The sequence below is a fragment of the Abrus precatorius genome, unplaced genomic scaffold (genome assembly GCF_003935025.1).
Source record: "Abrus precatorius isolate BTA unplaced genomic scaffold, Abrus_2018 Scaffold10, whole genome shotgun sequence".
Classification (NCBI taxonomy): Eukaryota; Viridiplantae; Streptophyta; class Magnoliopsida; order Fabales; family Fabaceae; genus Abrus; species Abrus precatorius.
In genome coordinates, this window is record NW_020874292.1 from 17419853 (window position 1) to 17432150 (window position 12298).

Genomic DNA, 12298 nt, shown 5'->3' on the forward strand with positions numbered 1-12298 from the left:
ACAACACAAAAGATTATATAAAAGGGAAAAAATCCTCACAAAACAAGCCTTTAATTACTTGCCATAAACTTAAAAATTTAAGTTCATGAATTAGAGATATTACACATATAAATAGAAATCCCTAAATTTTGAATTTCTACTCTAATCAATTGGTAAAAGAATCTCTAAGAAGCCTTAAGATATGTTTGGGAGGGGGTTTTGGAAAAGAAGGGAGTGGATGACAAATATTTCAATTTTAAATTAAAATAATTATATATCATTTATGATAATAAATACATGATTAATTAAATTTAATTATGTCAATATATCAATTGATATCTTTTATTTAAAAAATATTATTTTTAATATATTCATTTAAAATACAAAATTTGTCTATCCTTTCTCATCCCTTTCCTCTAAAACCCTTGTTCTCAAAAACCTCCTTAAAAAAATGAGTTTCTCTATTTGTATATCTTTATTCTAGTGAATAGCTAGTCCATCAAAATTCATTGCTTTCATGACTAGATCAAGAAAGGAGCAAACCACCCTAACATATGTAGTTTTGTTTCAAAGTAGTGCAATAATTTGAAACAAAACTACATATGTAACACTTCAACTGAATAACTAGAGCTAGATGTTAGTTCTCAAGGAAGGTGAATACCCAAAGATTAGGGATAACATTGCTAAGAGAAAATGGGAATTTTTTTATGGATTAGGAGACAAAGGAGTGGGGTAAATCTCTTTGAATTTTATGCTGAAGTGTTGATCCCTTCCTGAGCACATTTGTAAGAGGCAAGAAAATACTAATGGATAGGACCACCATCTTGCAGACCTCTTTAATTTCAGCACCCAGCCATGCCTAACTATATAAGATGATTTTGTGTTGTTCATTAAATTATAAAAAAATCTAATAAATTGGTTCAATTCAAACCACTAAATATTAGTTTATTTTAGATTTCATATATATATATATATATATATATATTGCATTCAAATATCGAATCATAAACATTTTGATCATAGGTTCAAGTGGTTTTTTATCCTAAAATTGAACTAAACTATATCACAAATACTCCTATTGCAAAGTAGTTTAACCATCAACAACCTACAATACAAAAATTAGACAATTAGTAAAGATTATAAAATGGATTTTGATGGTTTCACTTATATATATCAACCTAGCTAATAATTTGTATAACTCATCTGATTTAATACTTGAATTAAGAGTAAATTATTTTTGTTCTTGCTAGAGGAAACACTAGTTTTCTCGTCTCTTCTGAAATAAGATGACGTCCTTCCTTACACAACTGACACCTTCTGACGTAGGATGGTGTACCTACAAAAGGCACTCCGATGATGAAGTCAGGTATTGATTTAGGCAATAAATGCTATTTTAATATTTATAACTCAACCCTTTACCTGTACTTCCTATCTTCCTTTTATAGGCAGTATTATGGGCTAATAATGGGCTTTGTGAGCCAGCCCTGTTTTCAGCCTTTTAATTAAGTTGATAATATTTTTGATTATTTATCTAAATAGGCTTAATTTTTCTTTAATTTCATAATTAATCTGACCGAAAGGGTACTTGCCCTTCCTAAGCCAAAGGGGTACTCAGTTTTCTTTTTCTATAAGTAAGACCGAGTAGTGTTTTATCTAGTACACTAGCCCTCCAAGCCCGAGGAGGTAGGACGCAAAGGCTTAATATCATTTTAATCAATAATGTACGTAACGCCCTGAATTTTGGTAATATAAATTATCAATGTTTATATGTGTGAGAATGAGTATTGGAACGTGCACTCAAGTGCGTAATAATGATGTTTATGTGTATTAAGAATATGAATGTGTGTATTTATGTGTGCATGACTGGTTTCGGCTGGAAATAGACTAAGTGCTGGTGCAGGGCATTCTCGCTGCAGCGAAAGATGACTCGTTGTAGCGAGAGTGTAACACCTTATGTTTAATTTCAATAAATCATAATTTCGCAAATTCAGAATAAAACAAATTTCATTTCAAATAAGGTTCTCAACCCTTGGTTTCATCAAATATTTTAAAATAAGGAAAGGGGTTACAATCTCTATCAAGTCACTACTACAGGACCCATTCAAATACGTTAGTTTCAGATTAAATCCTAGTCCCATAGCAGTTCCATCCGCCCCTTTCATTGAGTCCGGTGCAGATTGTCTTGATTACCTGAAAAATGAATGTAAGGGTGAGTACTTTACACTACCCGAAAACACACATTCAACGTAGAGTCTCACCTCCAGAACATTTTTTATACATTAAATAAACACAATCACAAGCAGCATTATCACACAGCTCAGGTCAATTTAATACCGATGCACTCACGGCATCGGCAGCATTTCACATCCATAAGTACAACACATAAACTCATGCACATGCACACTAGCCACATTCACTGTGGCACTATGATCACATATTTCCACTATGAATGGTTGCCGGTTACCCCCGCCTCACAGATACCACGTGGGCAGTCACGGGTCACTCAACAAAGGTAATGGTCAGAGGTCTAGTCAGGAAGAGAGTGTGTGGCCCGTAGTGCACCCGTTCCACGGTTGGTGTCACCGCCACTCCCTCTTCCCTAAGGTATTTCTACCGTCCTTATCTCCCACACCCCTAGTGTATCGCTAAACCATTTACAGCACATTACAACGGCGCTACTACGCCCTAGTCACACACATTTCAATATACAGCACATAGCCCACATTTAACAGTACATGGCACTCGGCCCATATTTGTTCAACTATACAGTACTAGCCCACATTTCATTTCCGCAGCACACACAACACATAGCCCACAATTCATTCATGTCACACGGCCCCTAGCCTATTTTCATTCATATTACACGGCCCTTGGGCCCACATTTTCACAATATTCATTCAGATATACACACATGTATAAATGGCACAAGTGTCCACTTCACATATCTCAGCAATTTCCTACCCTCTACTCAGCCACATCACAATATCACACAAAATATCAGCAAATCACACATAAAGGAGTATGGTAGAGTCTCCCCCTTACCTTGGATTGAAGACCCACGTCTGAACTCAACCACAGAAATGCTCCTAACACGGCTTTCAGCCTAAACACATGGAAGAATTCCATGAGAACCCTGAAAATCACCAAGACCAGAGAAAGGGAAGGAAAACGAAAACCTTAACCGTTTAAAACTCACCTCCAAGCGTTTCCCACACAAATCCGAGCTCAAATCTTGCTCCCGAATGGCTTTGGAGAGGATCGAAGGGAATTCGAAGGGAGAGGGAGAAATAACTCTCCCCGAACCCCCTTTAAATCCTTTTCTGGTTGCGACATTCTCGCTACAGTTTTTGCGGAATCTCGCTACAACGAGACCCTCTCGCTATAGGGAGACTGCACCCAAAAATGCACCACAAACTGTCGCTACAGCGAGAACGTGGTCCTTTCTTCCAGGGCACTTAGCCCAACCAGTCATGCATACACCCATCTACATATATATATACATACTCACAACATATATCTAAAAAAATACACACCTGAATATACATTTAGATTTATATAATTATCAATAATTAATATCACAAAATTTGGGCCGTTACAGAGAGGATCCTGTGTGAAAGGCATACGTCTGTCGCCTTCTCGTTGTAGCGACAGAGCGACAGTTTGGGGTGCATTTCTGGGTGCAGTTTGCTGTAGCGAGATTCTGCAAAAATCAGGATACAGTTTCGGTTGAGCTTTCCGCTATGGCGATAAAGGTCGTCGCTGCAATGAGAATTTCTCGCTATAGCGAGAGTGTCGCGATCTGAGGGGTTTTAAAAAGGTAGTTTAGGGATTTGAGATTCATTTCTTAAATTCCCTCCCAAATCTCTTCAATCCTCTTGACCCAAAGCCCTATTTCACCGATTAATTGCCTCCAATGCTGTTCGGGAGCTTGATTGAAGGTTAAATCCGTGTGGAGAACACTTGGAGGTGAGTTTTAATAGTTAGGGTTCCATTTCTCATCCCTTTTTCTCTGTTTTTGGGTTTCCTTGGGTTCTTATGGAGTTCTTCCACGTGTTTTAGGCCGCAATTTGTGTAAAGAGCACGTCTGTGGTCAAATCTGAGTGTAGGTCTTCAATCCAAGGTAAGGGGGAACTCTACCCTATCTCAAATGTATGTGATTTGCTGTTTATCTATGGAATATAGTGATGTGGCTGAGTAATAGGGTAGGAAAATTGCTGTGAAATATGATATAAGTCATGTGTCGTGATATGTGAATATTATGTGTGAGTGTGATGGGGGAAGGGTGTTTACCCAAAATTAATGAATGTGAATTATATGCTAGATGTTGTGTGATAGAATGAGGGCTTGTATGCCGAGCAATGTGAATGGGGCACTTGTGCCGTATATATATATATATATATATATATATATATATATATATATATATATATATATATATATATTGAATGAATGTTGTTAAAATGTGGGCCCGAGAGCTGTGTAATATGAATGAATAATTGTAGGCTATGTGCTGTGTAATATGAAATGCATGCGGGCCTAGTGCCGTGTATTTGAATGCAATGTGGGTTGTGTGCCGTGTGTAAGCATGAATGGGCGTGTTAGCGCTGTTGTAATATACTGTGAATGATTCAGCGATACACTGGGGGTGTGGAAGATGAGGACGGTAGAAATACCTTGGGGAAGGGAGAGTGATGGTGACACCGACTGTAGAATGGGTGCACCACGGGCCACACACCTTCATCATCTCGGAACCCATCTACGCATCATTTACACAATGCACCAAAACACATACCACAAAAAAGAAAACAAAATAGAAAAGAAAGGGTAAGTCCATAATTTAATCAAAACACACAAGAATCACTTAACATAAGTCCTATACATCAAACCTATTTATATATATATATATATATATATACTTACACAAGTATGAATATAAGGCATCCGAGAGCAAAGTGATAAGGTCAGTTATTATAAGAATGAAATGATGCATGATTCAGGTTAATTATGGAGTTCTCTCTTTAATTAATAATAAGCTTTGTGCAATGCATGAGAAGTCTTCACTTCTCCTTCTACTTAGTGTCACTTTTCAACCTCAAGGCGATCGGAGGACACCATTCCCTTCTCTCATCTCTAGCACATCTATTTTTGAAACTAGAATTGTTTCACACGCCTCAAGGGCATCGTTCAGGAATGGACCTACTGCAATCCTGGTAACGGGTGTTCATGTCAGGATTGGCAAGGGTTTGCTGGCAACGTGACCAGGTCGCAGTGAGCTACTTTGCGCCATTGGGTCATCCCCCCTCTACCACTCCCAAGGTTTGCCAATGAACCTAACACAAATGTTCCACAGCTTTACCAATTGTAGCCTTAAGTCATCTTCCTTTTTTTTTTTAATATGCATGATCATTTCACAGTTTGAGTTAATCTTATTATTTGTCTTTGAAGGTTTATTAATTAGTGTCATTTATACATTGAAATTTCCCATAGTTGAGTCTTCCCCCATTTTTTTTTCCACATTTCGTTACTATCCTAATTCCATTTGTTCGGAGTATTGATGTCTCAAATTTTATAGGGGCAGTTATCAATCACACATCTTATGTAATTAGAATATTTAATACACTTTTAATTTATTATCTTATTAACTTAAGGTTGGTCATACAAGAGTATTTAACTTTTTTATATTTAAATTAATTCTTTTATCACTCTCCTCACTACTATATTATGTGTAGTATTAAGTAAAGGTCTAGTAGGATTACACTCCCTTACGATTAAGGTGTTCACCAAGGTTTCTATTTTCTTTTATTCTCAGTCTTGTTATTAATCTCCATAAAATTTCAATTTTATAGCTACATTTGACTTACCACCTCACGTCAAAATCTTAATGCCTCGTTGATAATATATATAGTATATATGTGTGCACCCATTGCCATCTAACGTCTAAGGTCATTTTCAACTAGGTCCCACACTATCTATATTCCATCCTAAATATCTTTTACTTTGTTCTTTTGGGTAGTTTGCTATAGCCATACATAAATCTGGTTACTTATATTTTTAGGGGAATATAAATATCCATTCATACAATGAAACCTTATTTTGTCTTATTTCAAGTACATTTTCATGTACTTTTTATTTAAAGTATCAGGATATGTTTAATGTACATCTTTTTAATTGTTTATTACATATATTTTCTTAATCTAGTATGAATTCCAGGAATTTTATTATTGAGTCTTAGTTCTTGGTTTCCAATTATTCTTAGTTTTGTTTTGTCATTAAAGTACTTGTCCGCACATCAATTTCTAAACTATGTTAGCAATAGTAATTTTTTTTTTATACAGAAGAAGGAATTAATCAAAGTTAGCATCACTATTCTCATTTTCTTACTCTCTCAGGTTTTCAAGGTTTAGACTCCAAATTACTATGGTTAATTATCAAATTGTCCAGCCTTTATCTCACTTTCACAAGATTCCAAGAATTAAATTTTTAACTATCGCAATTACATATCAAATAGTCCAGTACTAATCTCGGCCAAAGGTAGAAAATATACGAGTTCATTCACATAAAAAAAAAAAAGAACAATGTTCTGCTAAATTGGTGTATCCCCCTATATAATTTATTTTCATCTTTCTTACACCTTACGTTTTATTTCTTAGTCCTTTTTCTCTTCTTAATGGGGGCAACTTCTTTATATTACATGCAACAGGATTCATCTGAACTCACGTTAAAAATCCAGTAAGTCACAGAACATAAACTCAACTAATCATGCAATCATAATTCAATCAAAAGTAATGAAAACATCAATAAGGTTCCATACAGTCAAGGACTCCCCCTTACTTGATAGTGAGAATTTGATGGTAGAGGAAGGAAATGGCAAGCTTGAAAGGTCACAGTTTTACTACACTAGAACATGCAGTGAGTGACATACCAAAATACACAAGGGAAGATTTATGAAACTAAGATTTTTGTGTATATTGATATGGTGTTTGCAGCTGGCTTACCTTTGTATAATTCATTGATTGATCTCCTTAGCAGAATATGAAAGAGGAAAATATGCAGAGTGACGAGGAAGGTGAAAGGAGAAGAAGAGTTCTAACGAAGGACTGAGAGACATACATATTTTGTTCCTTTAATGTGCTGAAGTATCTTAATTAGTTTCTCCTTTTGTCTTTCTTCCCTTGGTGATATTTACTTCAGGAGATTTGGTGAACTAACTTGCTAGTTTGACAAGACTAAGAGCAGCTGTGTTTGCATTCCCAAAGCCACTAAGACATCTTCATCATTAATGAAGGCTTTCGTGTCATAAGGCAAGGATATGAGGTAGCAGCAGATGGTCTTTTCAGCTTCCAAATGGAGGATTATGCAGCGCCTAACAATGAGAATAATGACACATCATGCAGCATTTAGGGAACAACATCATTATATTATAAAATCCTGCACTTATAATGCTATGTTTATGTTAGAAATCCATCTCTCGCTAGCATATGTTGTATATAATCAAAATGTTCAAACTGGTAGTGTTATATGGGTGGATTACACGTGGATTTTGAATGGATTGCCACAATAATTTGCAGCATGCATAAATTAGGTGGAGTTTGGAATTTCGTGGCACGTTATGTAGTTCTACAGATGCAATTGAGACAATGGAATAATTCAAAAAAAAATTGAAGCTTAATTTGAGGATTTTATGGGAGAAAGGATAGATGGGGAGTGGCACCACCATTCCTTTAAGCTATCTAATAACAAAATTTTTGTGACTATACTTCCTTTTGGACTAATGAAAGAAAGAAAGAGAAAGAAAAAAATAATTGTTGGATACCAAATCATACGTATACAAATGTGAATATTTATGAAATCTAAGGTAAGAAGAATAAAACTTAGAGAAGGACCTTAACTAAATGATTTTAATATCACTTAGGCATAAAATGGATATTAAAGAGAATTAACTAAGATGAATCGAAACTCTAGGTTCTAATATATATCTAGAAAATGCAAGTAAATTTTAGGGTGTTACACTTTAGCTATATCTTCAAACTGAGTAGGTATACAGCTCAAAAAAGTACCTCAAAAGTGATGGTGTCGTCAAATTAGAATTTCAAATTTTTAGGATTTCCTCGCGATTTGTGCCTCTAAAATGAAAGGTTGGTTGATCTTAACTGTAGATGGGTTTCAAATTTTTAGGATTTCCTCACAATTTGTGCCTCTGAAACGAAAGGTTGCTTGATCTTAACTGTAGATCTGGGAGAGATCTGATGGTTAGGGAAGGGTGTGACCCTTCGTATGCCTGAAACCCTGTGGTCTATAAATATATGGTGGACCAAGCCTCCTCTTATGCTTTTTTTTGCTCTAGACCAAGTAGTATACGCTGGTGTTCTTCGTTTAGAAGCTCTTTCTGTCTTTCGACTACTTCAAGGTATGCTTTGTTTACTCTTCATCCTTGGCTTTTTCAACGGCCGATTCCATCGAATGGGAGGATTTTCTATCAAACCATATGAGACCGACTACTGCTAGTCGAGGTTAGGGTCCTCGGGAGGACCGAAAGGTCAAAGGAAGTTTTGTCCAAACCAGCTAGTGTTAGGGAGGATCTTGAGATGGCAGTGAAGAAGTGTGACGAAAATGCTGAGTCACCCGACTTTGGAACCGATGGGTCTGAGTCTAGTTCGTTGCCGAATGCTAGTCCCCTAAGAGAAAGGCCAACATTCCCCCTTGCACGATCCCTAGATATGAATGGGTGAACGATGAAGTGGCCGTCTACTTTTCTCATTTTCAACAAAATAAACGACTTTAAGCCTTTGTAAAGAATTGTGACATATAACTATGGGAGGCTTCGGATCCATATCTGATAACTATCAATGTCTGTTGAGGAGATGGCTCCAGCAATCCTGAACTAGTATTTTTAGGGGAAGGTGTTGAAATGGTCAACACCTTCTTTGTATATGAATACATGTTTAGAGAATTAGGTATAAGGCTTCCTTTTGATGACTTCCAAATGGCGGTGTTGAGGGTTTTAAACATTGCGCTGACACAGCTCCATCTGAATGGGTGAGCAGCGATGCAAGCCTTTAGGATTTTGTGTAAATTTCAATATATAAAGCCTAGTGTAGATTTATTTCTCCATTTTTTTAGTACTCATCCTTCGGACAAGGCGAGATAGGTATCTTTAATAAGGCAAGTTGAATTGCCATTATTCAAACCTTATGTTTCTTCTTTCAAGGGTTTCAAGACCAGTTACTTTAAGGTAACTATGCACCCTATAGGTAGGAAATGTTTTTTTGATAGTGAAGACAAGCCTCTCTTCCCCTTCCACTGGACTCGGGTACCTCGTCGGTATGACATTTTTCCTGAGGACATGTGATGAATCCATATTTTTACTGATATTTTAGCATAATTCTAGCTCATTTAATAAGGAAAATATTTTTAATAAGGCAAGCTGAATTGCCATTATTCAAACCTTATGTTTCTTCTTTCAAGGGTTTCAAGACCAGTTACTTTAAGGTAACTATGCACCCTATAGGTAGGAAATATTTTTTTGATAGTGAAGACAAGCCTCTCTTCCCCTTCCACTGGACTCGGGTACCTCGTCGGTATGACATTTTTCCTGAGGACATGTTATCGACTGAAGAGTTATCGGCCCTAGAGTATTTGAAGTCTCTTCCTAGGGAGCTTCATGTTCAATCTTTATTCTTCTGCTCAAGTCTCCCCAACCTCGATTGGATATAGATGATATGTTTCATGCTTATAGTCCATAATCTAAACATTGGTTTATATTGATTTGACTTCTTGTTTTCATTGTAGGCATAATGGCGAAAAGAGAATCTGGTCTGAGCTACCAAAAGGGTTTAAGGCGAAGAGCTCCAGAGGGGACATCGGCTGAGTAGCACTGAAACCATGTTTTGGACCAAGTTCCCTATTTGTCTGATATTCTTCTGAACTTTAAATTCTTGGATTAATTGAGTTGTTAATTCTGCTTTTCATGCAATCTTTGAATGGAAATTCATTTGATTAATCAAGAGGAATCTTTACCAATGGGAATTGGATTGTTTGCTCCGATCTGAATTGGCAACCAGAGTTTAGGGATTTCTTAGGAATAAGGAGACCTAATTCTGCAATCTTATAGTTCTAATTCTTAATGCAACCTGAAATTGAATCTCACCTAAGGGATTAGGGAGGTTTAGTGGATTGTTAGGGTCAATGAGTTAAGGAATTAACCTTTGGCTAGGTATATGTGAAACTGATTGTCAATTATTTAATTGCTTGAATGTTCAGAGGATTTAATTGGATTGATATTGATATTCTTGTGAAGTAAATTCCTAACTATCCTTCATTGCTATTTCATTTCATCACAAATCTTATACTCTGTTTTTCTGCAAGTTCTTTGCTTTAATTGCTTTGGTTTACTGCTGTTATATGTTACAAATCTCATTCCAAAATTCGTATGGTTCAAATGGTTATTTTTCTGTGAAGTGATAATTGAGTTCCTAATTCCCTGTGGAGATGATACTCGGATCTTAAATTTATCATTACTTGCTGCAATCCTAGTGCACTTGCTAGTGTTTAGATTGCAAACACCAAGTTTTTGGTGCCGTTGCCGGGGAATTAGAGTTTCAATATCATTAGTAACATAAGAATAGCTAGCTTGAGTATTTTGTTTCTCTGAATTTCTATAGTATTAGTCTGTAGTTAGACATTTTGTCCATTCTGCATAATTCTGCAGCTTTTAAACTTGTGTTTCAATTACTTTTACTGATATTTGCTGCATAATTTTTGTGGTGCAGTTCTGAATACTAACTTGTAGTTTACTTTTGCTTCATTTTGATTTGTATATGCGTGGCAAAAACAAAAACAAATCAACTCTAGTCTTTGATCCTGACATAGACATAACCTTAAGGATATTGAGAAAAGAGTCTAGAGCAGAAAAAGTCATAGGGAGTGATAGTGAATTAGAAGCTGTCCATTCTCCAGAATTTCAGAACAATCCTAGAGTGAAAAGAACTCCTACATCTTTGAGACAACTAAATTCAGAAATAGAGATGGCAGAACAAAATAGAATTAGAACATTAGGGGACTATGAAATTCCTAACATGCAAGGTTTTAACTCTTCTATAATCAGGCCAACTATTCAAGCCAACCATTTTGAGATTAAACCTGCTTTATTACACTTAGTCCAACAAGATCAGTTTTCTGGTGGAAATTCTGATGATCCTAACCTACATATTTCAAATTTTCTACAGCTATGTGACACCATAAGAATAAATGGGGTTAGTGAAGAAGCCATCAGACTGAGACTATTTCCTTTTTCCTTGAGAGATAGAGCAAAATGCTGGTTACAAGCTCAACCACAAGGAAGCATTACAACTTGGACAGAACTTGTGAACAGGTTTCTAACCAAGTACTTCCCTCCATCCAAAGCTGCTAAGCTGAGAGGAGAAATTACATCTTTTGTTCAGCAAGATGGAGAATCATTGTATGAAGCTTAGGAAAGATACAAAGAATTGCTAAGAAGGTGTCCACATCATTGTATTCCAGATTGGATGCAATTGGAAACTTTTTATAATGGGATGAATGCAGTAACAAGAACAATGGTTGATGCTGCTGCTGGAGGTTCATTAAATACAAAGTCCTTGGAAGAAGCTCAGAGGATTATTGACATGATGGCATCTTCAATGTAACAGAATTCAAACTCAAGGAATCAAGGAAGAAACTCTAGTCATGAAGCTAAGGTTCTGGAAACGTATCTTGCACAAAATCAGCTAAAAAATCAAATGTTTTCAGAACAATTAGCTGCCTTAACATAACAAATCAACAATCTGCAAACAGGGAGTATGCCTACCAGTCAGCTAAGTTGTGATTTTTGTGGAGGAAACCATGCAAATGGTGCATGTGAGGCATCCACAAGTGAACCACAAGAGCAAGTGAATTATATGAATAATTTTCAGAGACAACAGCCATCATATCCCCCTGGATTTCAATTTTCGAATAATAGAACTCAGCAGTATTCTAATTGGAATAATCAATATTCTGCTGCAAAGAATTCTAACTGAAATTTGCCTTTTAATGCAGGTCCAGCAACACAACAGCCTTATTTTCAGAGGAATTCATCCACTCAACCTCAAGGAAATCAGAAATTTTCCAGACCTATGAATGAGAGGTTGACTGAGATGGAAGAAACTATGCTGCAATTCATGAAGGTGACTCAAACAAGCTTCAAAAACCAAGAAGCTTCCATGAAGAAACTAGAAACACAGATCGGACAATTAGCTGAACAACTATCCAGCAAGGATGAAGGAAGATTTCCAAGCAATACAGTAATCAATCCTAAAGAGCA

General features: G+C 36.2%; 1 non-coding gene across 1 annotated transcript; it reads right to left on the reverse strand.

Moving 5' to 3' along the window:
- Window positions 1-11387: 11387 nt before the first annotated feature.
- Window positions 11388-11494, reverse strand: LOC113853427. Its single transcript, XR_003502599.1, has one exon. It is a non-coding gene; the product is annotated as a small nucleolar RNA R71 (small nucleolar RNA).
- Between the last annotated feature and the right edge of the window lie 804 nt (window positions 11495-12298).